General features: G+C 41.2%; 1 pseudogene; it reads left to right on the plus strand.

Moving 5' to 3' along the window:
• The first annotated feature begins 4,582 nt into the window (after positions 1–4,582).
• LOC101708087 (long-chain fatty acid transport protein 6 pseudogene) lies at positions 4,583–11,924 on the plus strand (annotated as a pseudogene).
• The last annotated feature ends 11,497 nt before the right edge of the window (positions 11,925–23,421 follow it).

The following is a 23,421-nucleotide window of genomic DNA, read 5'->3' on the forward strand; positions in this document are numbered from 1 at the left end:
AACTGTGAGAACAGTAAAAAACAGAAATGTTCAATATAAATAAATTAACATGTAAATTGTTTTCTCTAATATTGGAGAGGGAAATGGGAAGTTAATTTTTACTGAATAAAGAAGTTTCAATTGAAGTAAGAAACTTGAGGAATAAAGGGAACGTATGCATTTCTCTTATACAAATCCCCAAAAATTCTAAAGTGAGCATTTTAATATAATTTCTCATAACCTAGGATATGGTTCCTTAATGTAATGATGTACTTTATCAGGCTTTCCATGATGAGTTATTTGGATTTCATAAAATTTACTTTTTCATGAAGAAATTGAAAAAGTAAAATATCTCTTAGAATGAGCTATGCACTTTGAGTTTCAAAGTTCCTAGCTCCTCTGCCACAACAGACCAGCCACTCCCTTCCTGTCTCCCAGGGCCAATCAGAACACAGTTTCCTGTATACAGTATTCATGTGTAATAATTTTATTTCTTCTAGAAACATAGTGAGAAGGGAAAAGAAATTCTTGAGAGGTGGAATTGTCAACTTTCCCATTGCTGGAATAAAATACTCAAAACCAACACCATAGAGGAGGAGAAATTTATTTTACCCTTAGATTTGAGATGATTCAGTCCATGGTTCCCTGGCTCCAAGCAATAATGGTAATGCAGAAGTGATCTCAGAGGAGAGGTGCTCACCCCATGCCAGCCAGGAAACAGACACAGAGAGGAGGCACTGGGAGGAGAGTTTTTCTGCAGTGATCACCTCCAACCTGGCCCCACCTCCCAGCAGGACAGTCAGCTACTGAACTCCCCAGAATGAATGCACTGATGAGGACAGCGTGCATGATCCAGTCAAGATCCAAACACATACGTGGCTCTAGAGGGACAGTTTAGATCTAAACAAAATGGTTTTTGATGTGGTCATAAAACCATCAGTAGGAGCCACTGAAAGTATCACCAATAGGACATTTAATACATACTATGTGTGTGTGTCTGTTACCAAAGGTCACACTTGCGCATGTGGAATATCTCAGATATACCTAGAAATTTCATTGTTTTATGTAAAAAAAATAGTGTTTTGAAATCATTGAATTATGCAAAGTGCTTGAGAGTTCATTTAACTTGGGATTTATTAGAGATTTTTTTTATTCTGTAGTAACAAAGAGAAAAAAACCTCATTCCAACTCTTCAACAGATCACTGGATTCCATTCTGGAAGGTAGCATCCAGGGAGGGAAGGCAGCCCCTGAAGGTGCAGGGCTTTATTTGAGTGAGAACATCAGCCCAGAACTGTGACACAGCCCCCTCAGTGAACCCTATGTAACAGGCCTAGGTCTTCCCTACAGAAGGTGCTGCTGCTGCCACCACTGAGGTCTCTGCACCCAGAGCTTCTCAGACAGTCTGTGAATAGCCCCTCTTTTCACACCCAGCTCTTGTGAGCATCTCCTTCCACATCACCAGTGTAGGATGAACCAGAGACATGGAAGTGTTTGTTCTGTGACTTTTGATTCCCTTAGGGAATCAATTTTTTCCAATAAACTTCTCAAAATGGCTTCTGATCAGACCTCTAAATATGGTGGCACTGCAGTGTATTTCTTCTTCAATGCTAGCTTACCATGCTGAAAGAGTCATTTTCAGAGTAAAACATTCTCTGCTTTGCAGCTTGCAAGAAGCATTGTTTTTCTTGGTGGTGCTACAGGTCTGTTGTTTCTCACTGGGGCTGAAGGTTCTTTTTGAGCTTACATTGTGCTTACTGGGTCAGGTTCAGGAGGGAATTCTTTCAAATTCATGTTACATATCTTGCAGTATCCTGAGTGAATAAAGTACAGAACAAAGAAAGAAATTGCCCGCCAGTATTCCTCATGAACCTACATGTAATATCCCCCAATGAAGTACAGGCAAAACAAATTCAACACCACATTAAAAGTAAGTTTTAGCATGATCACATGGGAGTTACCCTTGGGAGGTGAATTTGCTGCATGCAAATCAATGTATGTGATGCAATGGATTGACAGGATGAAGGACATATTTATAGATCATCTCAATAGATGCAGAAAATCATTTGACAAAATTCAACTTTCATGATCAAAATTCTCCACAGAAAACAATCCAGTCATCATACACCTATAAATCCATATTCACACACCCTAGTTCCAGGCACCTTCAAAAAGCCCTACCTATAAAGCATGAGGCTTTCTGAGGACAAAGAGTTACAAGCCAAAGCACATATAATAGAGCAATCCCATCCCAGGTATGTAAGAAAGACATATGTCTATCTACTGGAGAAATACCCTCATCTCTTGTTCACTGCAGCTCTGTTGACATGAAAGCAACCTAGGAGTCCCTTGTCAGATAAGGAGAGAAAAATTCAGCATATACACTAATGGAATTGAACTATATAGTCTTAAAATCAGGGAAGTCCTGGCACCTTATATAAATACATAATTGTCACCTATAAATAAAGCTGGAGAAGAACAGATGTAGACTCCTCTGTGATGACACACTGAAAGTTGAGGTATCTCAGGCATCAGAGGAGGGTGAGCCGTGTCCAGACCTTCACCAGGGCATGAGATATGGATGACAGGAGGTCCATGCTGTGAAACACTACTAGCTTCTTCCAGGAGCAACAAGTACGGAGACTCAAGAATCCTGATGTGCCTGCAATTCCAGGGCTGGACTGGGGCAAAATGGGCACCAGTGCCTTGATACTGAGGTTTTCTTAGATAAGCCATCTGGAAAAATATCTAGGCAAATTTGTGATTCAGTTATGAGCCACAAAATTTCCAATACTGTGCTTAATTTAAGCACTAGGTTGCAGGATCTGGTCTTGGGTGTCAGAAAAATAAAACTGTTTCCATTGTTTATCAATCCATTTGTATGCATTCTTTGATGAGAAAAATGTACCACACATGCAAGCATTACCTGTCATTCCCCAGGTAAATCCCAGGAGCAGTTATCTTTTCAATTGTCTCCATGTTACAATGTGATAATATTTTTCTTTATGAACAAATTTGGGTAAATAAAGCATCTATTCATTCAGAACACAGGGAGAAAGCAAACTTTCCAAAATAAAATTTTGGTGAAATTCAGTTGTTTTGTGTCCTACTTTTCACTGAGTGAATCAAAATGTTTTAGCAAATGCAGCAAAGAGGCATGTGATGATCTCAGCATTGATCACCCCATCTTGTTCTCAGGCCCAAGTTTTCACCCTGCCTAATATCCTTGTTACTGATCCCAGCCTGAATGGAAGAGCAAGTGCAAAGAGCACAGTGCAGACAGCAGGATCTTCTCACAGGACCACTCAGTGCACTTCTCCAGGTTGGTCAGATCCATCACCTGAGGTTCTCTCAACAGCACAGGTGTCTGTTAAGGTTGAACACATAACTCATGCCCTGTTCATTATAGTGCCTATCTTTACTCTTAACTTCATATATCAAAAATATTTTTAAAACATTTTCTCAAAATAGACAAGACTTCTAGTGTTTCAGGAAAGGGATATAAAAAGTACTAAGCAAGAAAATTGAGATATACACTTGTACTTCACCATAAAAAACATATACAGAGACAAATAAAGACAACAAAAATACACAGAGTCAGCTAAAAATGAACAGTGCACAGGTGTAGGTCAAAATTTAAGAATACATATCATTAATGAATAAAACTACTTTCCAAAGATAGATGAGGTTTTAGTTTTGGTCAAGAAATTTTTCACTGAAAGCTCAGGGAATCTCTTGAACATTCTTTACAGAACTGCATTGATCTCCCTGTTGCATAGACAGTAGATGATGGGGTTCACAAATGGGGGCACCATGGTGTAGAATGTGGCAGTCAACAGATTCTTAAGGGATGGTTGCTTTGCAATGGGACCTAAGACAGCCACTGACCATAGATGAGAAACAAAAGGAGAATGGCCAGCGGTGGAGTACAGGTGGACATGGCTTTATTATGGCATTCCACTAAACAAGTCTTAAGCACAGTTGAAAATATATTAACATATGACACTAACATAAAGGCAAAACACACTGATACAATGCAAAGACTTACAGCAAGGAGTACAAATTCAGAAAACTGGACATATGAGGATGAAATCCTCAGAATTTGAGGAATTTCACAGAAATATTGCTGGATCACATTGGTCTTGGTGAAGGGAAAACTGAATAGTGTACCTGCATGGATAGCAGAGTAGACCAGACCAGAGGCCCAGGAGCCAGCTGTGGCCTGGGAGCACAGACTCAGGGTGATGGTGAGCCCATAGTGCAGAGAGTGGCAAATGGCCATGTAGTGCTCGTAGGACATGACCACCAACAGGGCAGTCTCCACAGCTGCAAAAAGACATAGAGGAAAATTTGTGTAGCACACTGTCAGGGATATCTTCTTACTGCCTGTCATGGTATTCACTATGGCCTTGGGAACAATTACTGAGATGCTGCCGAGGTCTATGAAGACCATGTTGCTTATAAAAAGGTACATGGGAGAGTGAAGATGTGTGTCTGTCATGATGACAGTGACAGTCACAAGATTCCCTGTTAGCACTCCCAGATAAATCACTAAAAACAGCACACCTTGCAGAACCTGGAGCTCCTGGGAGCCTGTGACATCCATGAGGAGGAATTCTGTGAAGACAGTGAGTTTGCCCATGTCTGCCCACCTGCTGTGGTCTCTACAGAGTCAGAGGCTAAAGTGAGCAGAGGATGCCACGAGGAGGACACTGAGCACCCATTAGACCTACAGTGTGTCTTCTAATAAGGAACTGAGGAGACAATAAGTGGATAAAATAAAGTATCTTGAAATCTAGTGAATGTAAATATTTCTGTTTTGATTTTCTTTCCCCAAACCTCTGATACTTTTTAATTTTTATGCTTATAAGATGAGAGAATTAAGCAATACAGTATTTAAAATGAAATCAAGTTCCACAAATCTTTCATTTTTCAGTTCTTTCAAAATGACTTTTTAAATTTTATCTGGACATCTCAAATATTTTTTCCCATTTACTTCAGTCTTGTGTGGTGATCCCACACCCATTGTAGGAGAGATTCTCTGTCAGCCATTGAGTTTGGAAATTCTTCATCTGTTCCTCATTCTCTAGGTCCTAGCATGGAGAATGACTGAGATGTGGCCCTTCTGTGCCGATGCTTTCCTCAGTTTTCACTAACAAATCTAATGCATGAACCCGAGCCTTCTTTAAAAATGTGTGAGACCCAAATTAGCAATTTAGCAATACGAGCACCATGTTGAGAACATTCTCCTCCGTTTCGCAAATATGTGACTTCCAGCTGCACTCTGTCTCCCGGGAGAAAACCCCACCCCTAACCGATGCATGTATCCACAAGGTAAAATAAAAAGAAACTGTATTTCAGGTAATCTGCAACAAACCATTACCCAGGGGAAAGGGAAGAACTAATTGTGCTTATCTTGGCTTCTGTAATCAGCTCTGCAACAATCTGTAACCCAGGGGAATGGGAGGAGGGACTTTTTCTGTGTTTTTTTTCCATTTAAATATGCAGTTCTCATTTCAGTTGGGGCCTTTGTCCTCCGACTTGGTTGGAGTGTACATGGGTCCCAGCTGGAAAATAAAGTTCTCCAGTAAGATCCCAAGACTGTGTCTTGCTTTGAGAGTTGGTCGTCAATCTAATTCGGGTATGAGGTCCAACAATTTTGATCTAAAGGACCCCAGGCTGGTCACACTGGACATTTCTCTCTCTTCAGATGATCTTCAAGTCTAGTGTGTGATCCCTTTTTGTCCCTCTTTGCACTGTTATTTATGCAAGGAGTGATGTCATATTGGATGCAAAAGTTTGATTTTCCTACTGGAAGTATATTTCCTATTCCATTCTGATATGTATTTGTCTGCATAGTTTTAAAAATAATTTGAAATACTCCTCCTAGTTTCAAACTTCCACTGGATATGGATTCTAACATTTAATGAGGTGACAACTTTCTTTGCAGACCTCCCCTTTGTTTGATTTTAGAGCTTTTGTAAAATCTCTTTATTATAAAATTATTTTAACCTGAATTCATTTACCTCTGCTTGTTTTGAAGCATTCAAATAGTAAAAAAATTTGCCTAATTTTGTTTTCAGTATTCAAATTAGTCATACTGAGTGATATCATCTTCATTTTATTTTATGTCTATTGATAAAAAGAGAATTGGATTATTATAATATTGAAAACATTTTCTCTGGCATTTGTAATATTTTGTAGATAATTACTTTCCCATAAAAAATTTACCATTTTTCTACCTTGTATTTGTGTAGTAATAATGATTTGCTTACAGGGGTGTTTTACAAAAATATTTTATTGGAATTGGTTTGTCTGGTAATTCTTTGACATACATGTGGTTTCTTCTCTTAGCCATATTTGTAATGAAAAGACAATCATTTGAGCACAGAATATCATGATCTAAAGCAAATTAACTGATGAAGCTGTTACTGCTGACAGGGTGAGGATCACAGATACAAACTACACTATGGCGATTGTATTTCCTTTGTCAAAATGACAGATAGGGGTCATCATAATCAATTAGTTTCATTCTCCATCTCTTCTTTCTATGTATTCTTCCTCTCAGTGTAAACAAATTCTCATTTCCCTGAGCTGAATTCACCTTACCTTTCCAGTCTGCACACTGCACTCTGATACCGATGTGTTGAAATTATTTGGCCACAATTTAAAAATGTAAACAACAGAGTAAGTGAGGTAGTTCATTCCCCATAAGTTATTAAATGGGTGAAATATCACATTTTATCTAAAGAAGAAGGATTATCATTTTAATACTGTATGCCTTCGAGTTAACATCAAATTGAGCATAATAGTGACCACAATAGACATCTCAGACTTTATTCTTTTGCTAATTTAAAAACTATGTTTAAACACTATGGTTTGATTTCCATGAAATGCTCTTGTAAATTTCATCTGCTTATAGATTTGTTCATTTCTTCATTACCTTTTAGAATCTACCTCAAGTCATCATTAAGTTAGCATGGATTGATGCTCTGTTCCATGGTAATTTTCAATCACTATAATTCCTATCTCCTGACTTGGGCCTTAAATGAAACACAGCTCCTCCTGGACCATTTGAAAAACTAACTGCTGAAGGGAAACTGTAGAATTGGGAACAATCTGTCTATTTTATAGTACTCATACCTCAGATGCGGCTGATATAGTTACATTAGCTTAAGACTTTGCAGTATACTTGTATGTGTCTTATACATTACTAATATTAACAGAAATACAGAAATTAACATGTACAAAATTACCTGAGCAGTGCAGTAATGAGTCTTAACTTCACTAACATGGATGTTGCATGTGTTCAGTGTTAAGAGACTTAATGGGATCCTTGCTCCTGCTTCTTTCTTCAGTGAGTAAATGCAAACTCACTTCTCAGGGAGACTCCCAGTGTGGACCGTGTGGGCAGCCCTGCTTCTGAAATACCCATGAGCCTGCTGAGTCTTCACCAAGGCCCTGTGAGTGTCACACTTCTGATGAGCTCTGGGGACCTGGTCATCCCATGTTTCCTCCAGCCTCTAATTGGTGAGCATTCTTGGCCACAACTTTGAGACTAATTACATTTCCAATAGAGTCTTCAGAAATAGTTTATTCATGTGACATAATAAAGAGGAAGTATTCAGATATGATTCATATGTTGCTAGATATTCAGTGAATTTTCCAGTTCACAACTTATTATAAAATTAATTTACTTACATTTTAATAAATCCCTAAAACATTGGCCTCATAGTCAGCATGCTGTGACTGGAAGAGGGACATAACTCTGTGGGTTGAAGTTTTCCAAAGAAACAATACATGATATTACAAAATTATGCATGTCATACAAAGTGCTAGAAAAATCAAAATCAGAGTATGATAAATTCATTTATAGGCCTTCAGTTGCTTTCATTCAATTATTATTTAAGAAATCATAAGTTGTTTTGTATCATGGTGGAATAAATTATGAATATCAGGATTAAATGATGAAACTCCTCCCCTTTCTAATCCTATATCAATGCAAAGCAATATTTTTCTTGTTGTTTATCCAAGCTCATTGAATGCCCTGGCCAGGAGGTTTCTCCTTGGAAGCAGATGACTTCTGCACAGCATGCCCAAGCTCATGGACCAAGGCTCCTCTCCTCTAATGTCATGGAGCTCCTTTGTCCTCAGTGTAGGTTTTAGGTTTTTACATGGAAAGATACTGTGTACATGGGACTTTGTAACGAATAGCTTCTTCAGGAAGCTTAGGTGAAGCCTACATGTGTAGTGTCTTCATTGCTTTTTGCTTAACATAGCAAAATACTTTATTTCTTTAATGTATTTTTTTAACAAACAGTTTTGAAGCGCCAAAGGAATGGCACAGGCATTGGTGAGCAGCTAATGGCAGAAAGTTATCACATGGAGAGGGAAAGAGAGAGACAGAGACAGAGAGAGACAGGGACAGAGTCAGAGACACACACACCAAGACAGAAAAATGAATAATGTGACTAATGATAAAGGAAGAGAGTGGAGTGGGAAAGGTGGGTCTTGGTCCTAGCAGCTTGGCCTTTTGAAGGAAAATCCTCTTTTGCTAAACAGTTCTTTGCTGTGAGAAGTAAATTAATCTTTTCTGAGGATTTTACTCCATAATTCCCTTACCTCTCCATACAGTGCACTTCTTAGTGTTCTATCGTTTCTTGTTACCCCTACACTGGGGAACTTGCCTTCAGGAGGTGAACCTCTCAATCACAGCATCTTATCAGTCATTAAGTATTTTCATATTAAAAGTTCTCTGATTTATCTTTTTTTCTGTATCAGGAGCTTGCACTTGCGAGGCAGGCGGTGGCACCACTGAGCTAAACCCCTGGCTCTGATTTATCTTTTAACAGATTTCATTGATGTATCAAGTATAATATTTGATCCTTTATTATTAGACATTTATGTTCATGCCATCAAATTGCTGGTTTTAACTTTGCACTAGGCAAAACCTACATCGAGAATTTTATAATTAACTTATGCAATAAATTGAATAAAAAACCAAATGAGAAATAATGGAACATTAGACAAATTCATGATTCTGATCATGTGGTTTTCAGTAGCATTCAAGTTTATCTTACACTTTTATAAAGGAGCCTCAGACATGTATATAACTATTGCTTCCCTAATGGTGGAAACAAATGCCCTAAGCATTCCACAGGACGCTCTCTACTGTGGATATCCAGGATACATTTGACCTGTGAAGTATTTAATGATCCACCATAGATGTGGGCAAGTTCATATTTCAATAGATGGAAAGAGATTTGATTAGTACCATTTTCACTCTAGCTAATTGAACCTGAACATCAGTGAGCAACTCTTAATTTGCAGTAGAGGGTGAAGAAGACTTTGGCCTCAGATATAAACCCATCTAAATAGGCATCTTTTTGCAAAATGCTCCTAAATTCTCTTTGCAAAAATGTAAATAAAATTATAATAAGAAATCTATCTCAAACATTGGCTACTACAGCCTAACAAACTATTGCAGAACCTATGGTTGCATAGAAAACTTTAATTCTCTTGAGAAATTTTTTGTTTTAGACAACATGAAATTTTTTCACTGTCTATTGGGTCAATAGGGCAGGATGGGGTGAAAGCAAACAAATCCTGCTACAGTTGGATACATGTAAAGAATCATCCAACTAATTTGACATCATCAATTGTAAATTCCAAACTAGAATCAAATATGTAAATTACAATGGTGATAGAACATGGCATCAATGCTCACATATTTGTACAATCTTTCCAAAGTGAGGACCTGACTGTCATTAAGCTTAAGTGTCAACTTGACTTGGGGGAGAGCCACCTGTGTGATTGGTTAACCTCACTTCTGTGTATCTGGCTGGGTCATGGAGGTGTGTCCTTACAGTCCATATACGGTCCCTGGTTCCTTCTTCTCTAATGCTATTTTCCTGCTATGTTTTCTGGATTTTCATAGTCTTTTTTTGACATTTTGGTCACTTTATTAAATGATATTAAATAGTTTAAATTTCAAATACTAAACTGCACTTTGAATGGTGAAAACACAGATAGTACATTGTCATACTTGAATGCTTTTCTTTAAAAACACAAATCCAGCCTTACAAAACAGGCTTAAAGGAAGAAGTGACATCTTTTCTACAGTACTTAAAATACCAAATACAGAATTGAAAAGCAGTCTAACTGAAACAAAGGCAAGTCTTCAGAGCTGTATGATTTCAGCAGCCAAAGCTGGATGATGGGCTGAAACATTACTATACCACTGGGACACAACATATACAATATCACAATACTAAGCAAAAATGCTTTACACCCAAAGAAATAAAACAGGTTACCAAAAGTGGGGAATTTAGCAGGCAAAACTGTATTGCAAGCAACATTTTAAATTGTCATTTTTAAGCCATTGCAACTATTTAAAACATCTAAAACTAATATAAAATGAGTTTTTAGTATTTTACTGATGTGATTTTTGTCTTTAAGTATTTGTTAATATTTGATATTATACTGAAAGTGCATATTATATAGCTAAAATGTCAAGTAAGAAGAGTGTATGCAAAGTGGTCCAAGTTTTATTTCAAACTCTGATTTCCTATTTCAACTATGGTGAAAAAGGTTTAAAAGGCTGCCTAACGTTTTTACATCTATGTCTACGAGTTAGTAATTAGAGACTATGTTGAAAATTCCCAGGTCTAGTAAATCAGGCTTAAAGTACTCTGGACTTGCAGAAATAGTAACTGATAACAGTCAGCCAGAGTGTACTGCCTTCAAATATTTATCTTATAAATCTTGTCTTTTTCATTTTTTTCTAAAGTAAACACATCTGCCTCAAACCCCAATTAAATAAATCTGATTGACTGTCCTCCAAGTTGGCTTCTTGACTATGCACCATGTTGGTTCCTCATGGGCTGGCCCTGTCTAACTGCCTACAAGATATCTAATTAACTTAACTATCTGCAATATATGTGTCACTTGTGTGCTAAAGAAAAAATTCTCAGCAAGTCAATTTTGGAATGATTGCAAGAAATACAATGTGATGGTGTTTCAGTATATTGGAGAACTTTGTTTCTACCTTTGCAGACAACCTAAGAGAGAAGGAGAAAAATATCACCAGGTGCATTTGGCAGTTGGCAATGGTTTACAAAGTGATGTATTGAGACAATTTTTAGACAGATATGGAAATATTAAGATATGTGAATTTTATGGAGCTACTGAAGGAAACACTTGTTTCATGAATGACACTGGGAAAATTGGGTCAGTTGGGCAAACACATTGCTTTTACAAACTTTTTTCCAATTTTAAATTGATAAAGTATGATTTTCAGAAAGATGAACCCATGAGAAATGAACAAGACTGGTGTAGTCATGTGAAAAAAGGAGAACCTGGATTTCTCCCTTCTCAGGTGAATACAAAGAATTCCTTTTTTGGTTATGCTGGATCTTACAGGGACATAAAAAACAAATTGCTTTTTGATGTTTTTAAGAAGGGAGATGTTTACTTTAACACAGGAGACTTAATGGTCCAAGATCAGGAGAATTTCCTTTATTTTTTGGACCATATTGGAGACACATTCAGATGGAAAGGAGAAAATGTGGCAACTTCAGAGGTTGCTGATGTTATTCAGATGCTGGATTTCATACAGGAAACAAATTATTGTGTGGCTGTGTCAGGTTATGAAGGAAAAGCAGGAATGGCTTCCATTATTTTAAAACCAAATAATTCTTTAAACTTAGAAAAAGTTTATGAAGTTGCAACATCTCTACCTTCTTATGCCTGCCCACGATTTTTAAGAATTCAGGAAAAAAATGGAAACAATGGGGACATTCAAACTACAGAAGTTTCAGTTGGTGGAAGAAGGATTTAATCCACTCAAAATTTCTGATCCACTTTATGGATATCTTGGAATAATCTTATGTGCCTTTGACCCAAGAACTTTATGAGCAGATAATTTTAGGGGAGGTAAAAATTTAAGGTTTTTGTAGATATAGTATTTTTATTTGAATTTCTAAGAAAAATGAGAGGAAAAGACAGATGCTACTTGACTTACAATTGCATAACCCCCCAATAAAGCAATCATAAGTTGAAAATATCATAAGACAAAAGTGCATTTGTGCACTTAATACATCAAACATCACAATTAGCGAAACAGTGCACTGTGAAATCAGTTGCTTGTCCTTGTGATTGTGTGGCTGACTCAGAGCTGCTGCTTGCTGCTGTTGTCCACCATCACAATACAGGAGCATACGACATATTTCTAGTCTGGGAAGAGATTGCAATTCAAAGTGCAACTTTTATCAAGTGCATGTGAGAAAGTAAAAGCAAAAAACTGTAAATATGATCACCATACATTGGGAATCATATATATGATTCCTCATTATGAAATGAAAAATTGGAACTAAACTTAACCTTTTGATATATTTTCTTACTATGCAAAATAATTCTTTTATTTAGTAAGATTTTAATTTGCTTTAGTTGATATAACTTTAGTTGGTTGTCCCTTTTCCCTAGTTTCAGAGTCAGTGCATAACTAAATATTTGCCTTAAAGTTAAAGATTTTCAATAATAAATATATGGTTGTTTGTTTATATAATCATTCAGAAAATACTTTCTAATATGTAAAGTTTCTAGTGTTTAATATAGGGCTACATTTTACTCCAATATTTTGTGTATTTTTTATCCTATAACCCAATAAAATCATCTTCATTAGAAAATAAATAAATAAATCTGATTATATGGCTGGCATAGTATCCAAATATATGGAATTTGTCATGATATTTTATCAGGACAAAGTGGGGGGTGGATCCACCAACCTCATAAATTATTTATCATAAACCCAGTGCTCTTGGATATTTTACCACTAGTTCTTCTGAGATAAAAATATTTATTGTCCAAAAAATTCAGAACACTTCTAGCTAATCATAAAGTCATTCTAATCCAGTGATACCTAGAGTAAATCCTTCACCCAGCGTTCCTTTTATAGGAATTCTTTAGCTTTTCTACTGTTATGTCATCATCTCAAAAAAGGGTTTACCATGTGGACTCCCATAGTCAAAAACAACCTTTTTCTTCAAGAAATTCAAGCAAAGGCCAGGGATTTAGCTCAGTGGTTCCACTGCCTGCCCTCCAAGCACAAGGACCCAAGTTCAAGCCCCAGTACCAAAAAAAAAAAAAAAAGAAAGAAAGAATGAAACTCAAACAACCAAATTGAACATGCATAAAATTATAGTTCATTTTTAAACATCTGGATTAAGAAAAAGAAATGTAATGATTTTTAGTAAAACCTCAAAAAAGGGTGTTAAGAGTAATTTGGATCAGAAAATTGCCTCAGATCTAAACTGGGGGAAAAATAAAACTTTAAAACAATCAAAGAACAATGTAAGGAAATGGAGGTGGGGTGGGGGGTGGTGAGGAGAACATGGTAATGAGAGCAAAGAAGCCAGTGACCCTTATCTTTAAGAGGAATTACTTCACAATACTCACAGTACTGGGAATTGTTAAAGCACATTCCTTGTGTAAATTTAAAGTCAACAACAGTTCTGCCATTTTGATGTTGTTTATAAAACAGGGTGTGAACCTAACAATAACTTCTGCCTTAACCTCCTAAAATGCTAGAACTTGATTTTCTTAGCCCACATCCCACTGCCAGCAACAGGATGAAGCACTAGCACTGGCACCATGCAGTTAAGAGATGTGCTTTATATCAGTGCCAGGGGAGAGAAAAGATAATCCACAACCCTGAAATTTCTCCAGTAATTATTTCAGCACATATAACTGAACATAAAAAGTGGCAGACTAAAGAAGAAAAGGCAATTCTCTTCTTAGGCTGTACTTAAGGCTGTTTATGCAATGCCAAGATAACTGCAAGACTCCTCTAACTTTAGAGCAGTAGTGATTAAGAATACTGCACAAAATTCAGTGTCACAGATAACCCTTAGTTTCTGACTTTCAATCATAAGAGTCAATATAGCAGCCCAATTTCAGACTTCGGTCAAAAGAACATTAAGACAATTTCCATCACTCTAATCAAGAAATGGATTAAGTACAAAAGTATTTCATAAATTGAGGAATCAACTCTAAGAACTATGCTGTGTATTTTTATATGTAAAGAATGGATATATAAACCTTTATTCTTTCCTAAATTCATTAATTTTATGACAATTTTATGGTTGCTAAAAGCAGGTATAAAAATTTAGAGAGGAAATATGTGAGCTTTTACTGTTATGAAATGATTTATTTTCACTGAAACAATTTGAAATATCTTCTGTACTCAATGTGTGTAAGAAGATTCTAGGCAACATCACTGACAAATCTCAGGGAGAAAAGCTATGCCCTATTTTAAACAATTTAAAACCAATATGGAAGATTGACATCTAAGGAACCAAACTATTTATACAGTTAAGTTTTGTTAAGTCATTGATTCCTAAAATAATAAAAGATCTTTCTATGACTTTAACAATCCTTTAAGCTTTTAGTGCAAAATGACATTGATTTCCCTTGGGAAGGTCCTGGATTTTTGCTTCTTCTTTTTTTTTTTTTTTTTGGTACTGGGGATCGAACTCAGGTCCTTGCACTTTCGAGGCAGGTGGCAGAACCACTGAACTAAATCCCTGGTCTGATTTTTGCTTCTCACTGGGGGTGGTGCACACTGTAATGGTAGTGGCTGCATAAAGCCAGCCACTGACTGATACATTCCTTTCATATCAACCTGCTGGTAGGTAAAAGGACTCATAATTAAATGTGGAGGCTTTGGCATCATGAGGTGACCCAGTGTCGCTTGTTGGTAAGTCATTTGTTGCTGTTGGTGCTGATTGTACTGCTGCTGAAGCCTTCTGTTCATAAGTATTCACTGAACACAGCTTATTAACATCTGTTGTTTTGTCAGTACATCATTGTAGATTGCTTCTTTTCATTTAACATCAAGCTCTGGGCTGGTTTGTCTACTTAATACTAATGCCTGTACTTGGGCCTCTGAGAGATTCATGTTTTCCTTCCATACAGCTGAAATCATATTTTCAAGAAGCTGAATTCTCACTGCTGTCACACTATTTGTTGCTTCCACAACTTTTTCTCTTCCTTAATTAATGAGGTCCTCCAGCTGTTGATTACTCATTGCTGACAGGGCTCCCAAATTGAAAGGAATGTAATGAGTTTGAGAACTGAAAGTGACAGGGGCTAAATTGGCCCCCCAGTTGATATGTTGAAATGCATGGTCAGTCCCTTCTTTTCTGCTTCATATTCTGCCCAAGCTTCTTTTCTTTCTTCTTCAGTTAACTTTTCTTCCTCTATATGGTCCAAAAGAAAATCATATTCATAATATCCTACAATGTGTTCTTTATGTATTTGAAGAAGTTCTGTAAGTATAGTATCCTTTGGCAGCATGGGAGTATCCCACTTCTTTTTTTCTGAGTTGGGGTCATCTAGTAAGTCTGGCTCAAAAGTATAAAATTCAATAAGCTCATTCATAGTAAAATGACACTCAACCTGCTGTTGATCAACAACTCAAAAAGATAGTGACTGCCTAGTTACTTGCTGATAACAAATTTTATCTTCCATGGATCTCTGAGCTAAGAACATATACACATAAACAGGCTTAGTTTGTCCAAAGCAATAAACTCTGAATATACTCTGTATATCATAAGATGGATTCCAAGAAGCATCAAATATGATTACTCAGTTAGCAGCTATCAGATTAATTCCAAGTGATCCTGCTTGGCCAGAAATGATAAACAATTGCCCCCTCACATTAGTTTCATCATTAAATTTTTCAGCCCACTTCTTCCTTGACTATGCAGTAGTAGAACCATCTAAATGGTAGTAGTCAATGTTTCAGAGCCACTTCCTTCACCTTTATAAATAAGAGGTTAATCTTTATCTTCTGTTTTCTCCCTACTGGCCAGCTCAAAAAACTGTTCAATCAAGTTCAGGGATATGAGGGACTGCCTAAAAACAAGAACTTTATCCTCAATTTCTTCTGCCATTCAAAGAATTTCAAAGAGCAGTACCATTTTTCCAGAATGCTCTAAAACTTCAGCATCAGCATCTGTAGCAAAATCTTTGTACCAGTCTGGAGCTGGGCTTCTTTGATTAGAAGACTAAGTGGCTTTACTTTCTTCCAGCTTTAAGGAAACTGAAGTGTAATTTCCTGTTTCATCTACATTTCCTTCACCACCTCCACAAGATCTTGAATTCCAGACTTTGATCACTTCAACATCATTATCACTGCCACTACCACTTGAGCTACTATCCATTTTGCCCTGTTCCCCTTTGTTTTTTTTAATTTTTTGTATAATCATCAGAGCTTAAACTCATGGAGGTTTCACTCTGGAGCTATAAATTTGTCCATACTATCTTCATCAAAATATCCCTTATTTTCTTTGCTAATCTAGTCCAGCTGTAAACGCCAAGGATGAGTACAGATTCTACTTAATATTTGAAAATCTTGGAAAAGTTTTGCACCTGCCTTTCCTCTTCCACCTTCACTGCTGTTACCTACTCCTGTTCAGTGATCTAAGTAGTACTGATACACCTTGCACTGTATGGGAGTCATTCTCACAGCTAAGACATATTCATGTTTTGGAGGCAAGCACTTTGTTAATGCTGTATAATCTCTCCTCTGAACACATCCAGCTAACATCTCATACAGAATGTGAGCAGGATTTTTCATCACTCTGACATCTACCATGGTAGAATCTGCATACTGACCATTTTGGGTTGGATTTATAAATCTATTCCTGAACTCCTTAATAGACCCAACCAAATATTCCTTGATAAAGTTAACCATGCAATGATACTCAAGTTATTTTGAACCGATGTTCCTGTTAAAATAATCCTCCTCCTCCGCAATCAGACAGAATTCATCACTTTTGAAACAGCAGATGCTGGTTTCCTAGTGGCCTCTGCAGTGTTTGATCTGCTTCACAGCCACCTCCCCTGACTGTCATCTTGGAGTCAAACCATCATCTGGCTAGCTCCTCCCCTTCTGGGACTCTTCTGAAGGCCTCAGACATCTTATCACAGCGACACATGCACACTGGTGTTTACAGCAGCACAGCCAGTAATAGCTAGCAGGGAGGCCTGTGTCCAACCCGGAGGTGACAGGATGAAGAAATTGTGGTATTTACACACCATGGAGTACTACTCTGGCATAAAGAAGGGCACTTACAGGGAAAAGCATGCACCTTGAGACTATGATGTGAAGTACAATCAAACACATAAGCTTCACTATCACGTGGTTTCCCTTAGATGGAAACCCAGAGTACAAAACAGAGCAAAATACAAGAGAATAGGAAGAGAATGGGAAGCAAGGAGACAGGTCTTTTGCAAATAAGAAGGGGCTAAGAGCTAAAGAGGGTGAGAAGGAGTGAAGACGTGCTGTGTCCATGCACTAGCTCCCCATGGGAATGTGATGGTGATTGTCTTAGTTACTTTTCTCTCTGCCCTGAGACAAAATTGTGACACCCAAAGTTGAAGGGGAAGGGGTTTATTTAGCTTATGGTTCCTAGAGGTTTCAGTCCTTAACCAGCTGGCTCCAGGCTGGGATGGCAAATGAGCATCAGAAGAAAAACAACATGGTGTGCACAAGGCAACAAAGGTACCACGGGAGTTATCAGAGTCTCCCACCCCTTTTATTTTATTCAGACTACTTAGGGCTGCAGCACACACACCCTTAACCCCAGTGCCCTTGAGCCCAGCATCGCATCACGAATCATTTCCAGCTTCACACACTCTAGATCCAGCCTGTGACCACAGGAAGCTTTGAGGGACATCCAGACCCAGACTGCAGGAGTGATGTACTGCCAACATGGACGAATGAAAAACAAAAACTAAGAGAGGCCGCCGGCCCCTGCAGACTTCCCGTGTGTTGGAAAGAGTTTGGCCTGGAAGCAGGAAAAGAAGGTGCGGCGAAGCACAGGGGAAGGAGTCTGCAGCCATGGAGCCTGGCCAAGTGACGTGACGCCCTACTCCCTAGCCACACGTCTGCACTCCCCACCGGGGGGATGGGTCGAATATGTCTTCCTGCCTCCCAAATTTTTATAAATTAGCATTCTCACGTACAGGTACCTACTCCTCACAGAGAGCACACTCGTTATGTACTGTAAACTGCTGTTCTATGTTAATACTAGCAGAAGGTGGTCACAGCTGTAAGTAGGAGCAGTTCTAAAACACACAGAGGGAGAAAAGGGAAGACAGAGGTCTTGGAAATCCAGTGCTCCAGATCAACCATTTTGTCCCAGGCTCCCGGTTTCTCCATGCCAGCCAGACACGCGTGTTCAGAGCCCCGTTTTGCAGATGCTCCCAGGGTCTGGGGCTCTCAGGAGCACTGCTCCCCCATGGCAGGCCATCTCAGTGCGAGCGCTGGGATGCGGGCCTGGGCGGCCTGCTCCTCTCAGGACTGCAGAGGCCTGAGATCGCTGAAGGGTCAGGGGAGCAGAGCCCAGGGCACAGGCCTCAGGGTTTGGCAGGCAGGTGTGACTGCAGGTGAGCTCAGAGCAGGACACGTGTGAGCCGCACACAGACGCGATGGGGGCTGGGAGAGGCCGGGATGAGCTCAGGGTTGGGCATGAAAGCCCCCTGCGCTTGCTTCTCCAACCCTGCTCTGGGCTGAGTTGGAGCGCGGCGATGGGGAAGCTTTCAGAGCCCGCGGAGAGAACCCACGGCCCCATGGGCCTCCCACAGCTTCGTCACCACCACTCTGGGCCCGCGGGACCCTTCCCCTGCCCGCGATGCCGCCCTCAGCCTGGGTGGGAAGAGGCGGTCATCGGAGGATAGGAGGACGCGGAGGTGAGAGCCGAGCACGCCCCACAACGCTGCCGGTTCTGCTGGCCACAGCCCTGGCCAGCTGCACAGCCAGTGGCCTGGTAGACGACGGGAGGGGAAGGCGACACCCAAGGCCGCACCTCTGGGACCGGCAGGGCCAGCCCCGTCCCGCCCCGCCCCTCGCCGCCCCGCCCTGCCAGGGCTCACCAGCGCGCCCCCAGCAGCGCGGTGCCCACGGTCTCCCGATCCGCTCAGGCCCTGCCTCTGAGCCCAGCTGTGCCCCGCAGCCCCAAGCAGGCAGGGGTCAGAGGCAGGGCAGGGCTGCGCTGAGGGGAGGGACAGAGGCTAGAGCATGCGCGATCCCGCACCGAGTGGGGAAAAGCAGTCCGAGACAGGAGGATGCTCAGACACTCCCGGGACTTCACGGCCCACCGGTGGGGCACCCTGCTCCTCGGGGTTCGCAGTGCCGACCCTCCTGGCGCACTGTTCCTTTCCAGATGCACACAGAGCCTCTTCTCAGGAAAAGACAGAACCAACAGCAACTGTTTCCGCGGCTCTGGCCATGTAATCAAAACGCGCAGCGTCCTCCTCCTAGAGGTTAGGCTTCCTCGCACGGGAGGGAAAGGAGAGGGCGGCTGGAGGTCGAGGCCTCCTGTGGGGCGGCAGCGCTGTCCTGAGTCCACCTAGTCCGCTGTTTGGAGGAAGCCCGCTGCCAAACGCCTCCTGTCGCCCACCCCGGCCACAGTCAAGCTGGGCGCCCCGCTAAGGCTCCTCGGCCCGCGGGCTGGAGGGACCGGAAGACCCAGGGCCAGCTGCAGCGCCTTGGGCAGTGCAGCTCAGCTGTCCTGAGAGCGGCTAGGACTTGCAGTCATTCCGTGGAAGATCCGACCCTGGGGGAACCTATGCACACTGCAGGTGGCATCCGAGAGCCTGCTGGTTCCCGGAGGAACGCCTGTCCTGGGCCGCGTCACAGGACCGAGCCCCAGTCCCCAGGGCTCCTCAGAACCAGGCAGATCCTGCGGAGATTGCAACTTCTGCTCCTGGTGGCGTCTTTTCCTCGCGCGGGAACGGAGCTTGAGAAGGACCAGGCTTCCTCTGGGTATGAGGACCAGGGGCGAGCTCTGGGCAGAGCTACCCTCAGAGCAGAGTTGAGAACCTGCTGCCCCTGGGGGACATCGCTGCTGGCTGAGGCCACAGAGGAGGTGGCAGCCAGGCCCAAGCAGACCTGAGCCCGTTCCCCGCACCCCACCCACCACTCTAGTGCCTGGGCAAGTTTGGCCTCCTCTGCCTGGGAAGCAGAGCACTTTGGATTTACCCTGATAATTAAAACAGCTGGGCTCCCCCTGCCCCCATTTCAAGATATTTGACAGCAGGTACTTTGGCTTGTTAGATTATTCTGTGCTTGGAGAAAAATCTAGAAAGCAAAAATATTTTAAACACCAGAACTCTACAAGTGCCCTTTGGCTTACAAATGTGCCAAAGGGAGGTTGCCCCTTGCACACATGTCTTTCCAAGTGTTAAAGATATTTTCAAGTACCACTTTCTTTTTCCTGGGATTCAGTGAGGTATAATTGGGTCTTTGAAGGTGCTGCAGTTAATGTGCGCAGTCCTGTGAGTGTGCACATGCACGCACACTCTTGCTGATGTCCTCACGTTGAGGTAGTGCACACACCCATCACTTCCAACCGCCTTCTTCTGCCTCTTTCCATCTTTTTGCTTTTGCTTTCTGTGGTAAATTTAAGGAGAGATCTGCCCTCTTAACAAATGGTAAGTGCATCATACCTTATGAAATGCTGGAACCATGCAGTGAAAAGGCAACTTACAGGACAGGAGAAAATGTTTGGGAGCATGCCTCAGACAAGGGGCTAATTTCCAAAATATGCAAAAAAAAAAAGCCATATAACTCATTAGCTCAGTACATAAATAAATCTCAGTTTTTGAGATGGAAAAGGACTTGAAAGGATGCTGCTACAGAAAGTCATCAAACACCCAACAGTGCACTGAAAGATGCTGGAAGTCACTGGTCACCAGGGAAATCCACACCAGGGAGCATGGTGTGAAGTGGTACACGTGAGACAGGAAAGGATGGATAAGGATCCACATGGTGTCACTCGTATGTGGAATGCAGAAGTCGACGTCATACACTCGGGAGACAGTGGGGGTCCCAGCGGCAGGGAGCTGGCGAGTGAGCACTGTGCTCACTGGGGTCAGGAGGCTGAGTGTGGTGTCCCATTGCTCATGGAGGTCGCCAAGAATGGTGATGTTTTATGTTTCAAAATAGCCAGAAGGGAGGATTCTGAATGTTCTTACCACACAGAAATGATAAGTGCTATCAGTGATAAGGATGAGTCCATTGCACACATTGCAGTATCACACTGTACTCTACAAACACATAGGGTTTATTATGTGTCTATTAAAGATTAATTCAATTTAATTAAGCATAAACCATAACTACATGCTTGTAAGGGGGAGGTTGACAGGCTGAAATTGACAAGTTATTACAACTTATAGTTATAGAGAAGCTGGTGGTTTCAGTTCAACAGTAAGTAGAAAAAATAATTTCTATAGTGTTTAGTAATCTTAATTTGGTGTTCTATTCTGAAGTGACTGTGGAAGTTCCTATCATTCTAACACTGTCAAAACCTGCTCTTTTCTCTTATGTTATTCTCAGTAATTAATGCAGTGCTGATAAATCAGTGAACATTCCCACCAGCTCCCTGTGACACAGAAGCCTGGGCTATAGCTGGTGCTGGATGCTTGCCCAGCCTGGGGTTTGACCCCCTGCACTGCCCCAAGCAAGAGACTTGGGCCACACTGTGCATGTGGACACTTCCGGCTGAAGACAGGGTCTAGGTAGGCCTGAGGATGCCCTTCCCTCTGTCCTGTTTCCAGTCACTGGCACCAGCTGTGAGCCTACTTGGGCCACCCTGGCACCTCAGGACCTGCCCTTCCCTGGAGCTCACAGGATGCCCTCCTGTCAGCATGGCTGTGCCTTGGAAGTGGTTTTGTACTCAATATCCACTACTTAGGAAGTGCTTGTAGTAAATATGTGAATTGAGTTAAACTGTATTTGGCTTTTAGTTTTTCACACATGTAAGCATCAATAGGATGTACTCCACTACTGTGAGATCAGGATGTGTTCACTGCTCATTAGCAATCACTGTCTTAACTACTTACTCTTTAATTATTTTGGTATGAAATTTTGCTTCATTTTTTCATAGAAGTAAAAATAGTGGTTTTATATTTTCTTTCTTAATATCTACTTGTATTACATGAAAATCAAATGATGTAAGAAATCACAACATTTACTAAGTGGACATGACATTGTAAGGAAGGCCTGGGGGTGCCTTCACCTCTAATTGGATCAGCCTCAGTCATTAATTTGGTTTGGCTTTAAGAGGAGGCAATTTTGACACAGAAATGAAGTGCTGCAACTACCCAGCCTCATTAGTACCACCCACTTCACATGCAGCAATGAGTCCATGTTCTTTTTTCTTTTTTTTCCAGTACTAGGGATTGAACTCAAGACCTTGCACTTGCAAGGCAGGCAAGGTGCCACTGAGCTGAATCCCTGGTCCTTCCATGTTCTTTACAAAAGAAGTATGCAAAACTTATTTTGCAGATATGCAAAACTCCTCTATTTTTTAAATTTTAATGTTATTTTTGATTGACACACATTACTGAAAGTTGGCCTCATAGAAGCTGAGACTAGAAAGTGGTTACCAGTGCCTGGGGATGATGGAGGAGACAGGGGACAGAGCATGAGACGGGGAGTGGTGCTGCCCTTAGACACAGGAAGGAGTCCTAGGTTCTGTGCTGTTGGGTTGGACATCATGGTCAACAACAACGTGATCAGCATCTCCAGAAGCAAGGTGGGATGATGTGGAATCTTTCACCACAGACGGGTGGAGAATGTGGGGGGCTTGCTCGTGACTTTGACTGTGTCCTTGTGCTGTGTGAACATGCCTGTGTTCCTTCCTGCTTCATCCACTGGCAAATACAATCTCCCCTGGGGAAGCCCAGGCCCTGTGCCTGTTAAGCTGCCCTTGGGGAATCATTAAACACAGTGATGGTGCCCAGACCAAAGGACAGTAAGGTCACAGAGGGGGAGCTTGACCAGTAGGGTGCTCAGCGCTTCGCTTCCTCATCCTGGGGCAGCAGACTCAATCACTGAGCTGAGTCCCACAGACATGATTCAAGATTCACAGAGTCACTCTAGGCAGCCAACTCTCCATCCTGATGGGTCTGATTTGGAAGTCTCTCCTGATTTCCATCAAAGATGTTCCGTAAGATCCTCACAGGAGCTGTACCCATCCTGGACACATCCATGGATGAGTTCCTGGCTCAAAGAGCCATAAGGGGGTGGGGCCCTGTTGCAGGGGTCACTGGGGCTGAGGCTGGCTCCTCCCTTCTCCCTTCACTTCTCCCAACTGTGGTGGGAACAGGCTTTTCCCACCGGGCAATTTCTGCCTTGGGGCCAACCAACCATGGATAGAACCCACTGAAACCATGAGTCACAAGAAAAGCCTCTTCCTCTAAGTTGCAGGCAGCAGGTATTTTGTTGGGAAAGTGGATGATACAGGGTGCTTCTCAGTGTGTCTGTGGTGTTGGCCATGAGGTGATGATCTGTATGGATGAACTCAAAGGAGAGGTTCTCACGGAAAGACTTAGTACTGGATATGGGATACAAACCCCACTCCCTGGAGTACAG

Source organism: Heterocephalus glaber, unplaced genomic scaffold, assembly GCF_053883595.1.
Source record: "Heterocephalus glaber isolate CG9 unplaced genomic scaffold, H.glaber_assembly_v1.0 deba00001532, whole genome shotgun sequence".
NCBI classification, from domain to species: domain Eukaryota; kingdom Metazoa; phylum Chordata; class Mammalia; order Rodentia; family Bathyergidae; genus Heterocephalus; species Heterocephalus glaber.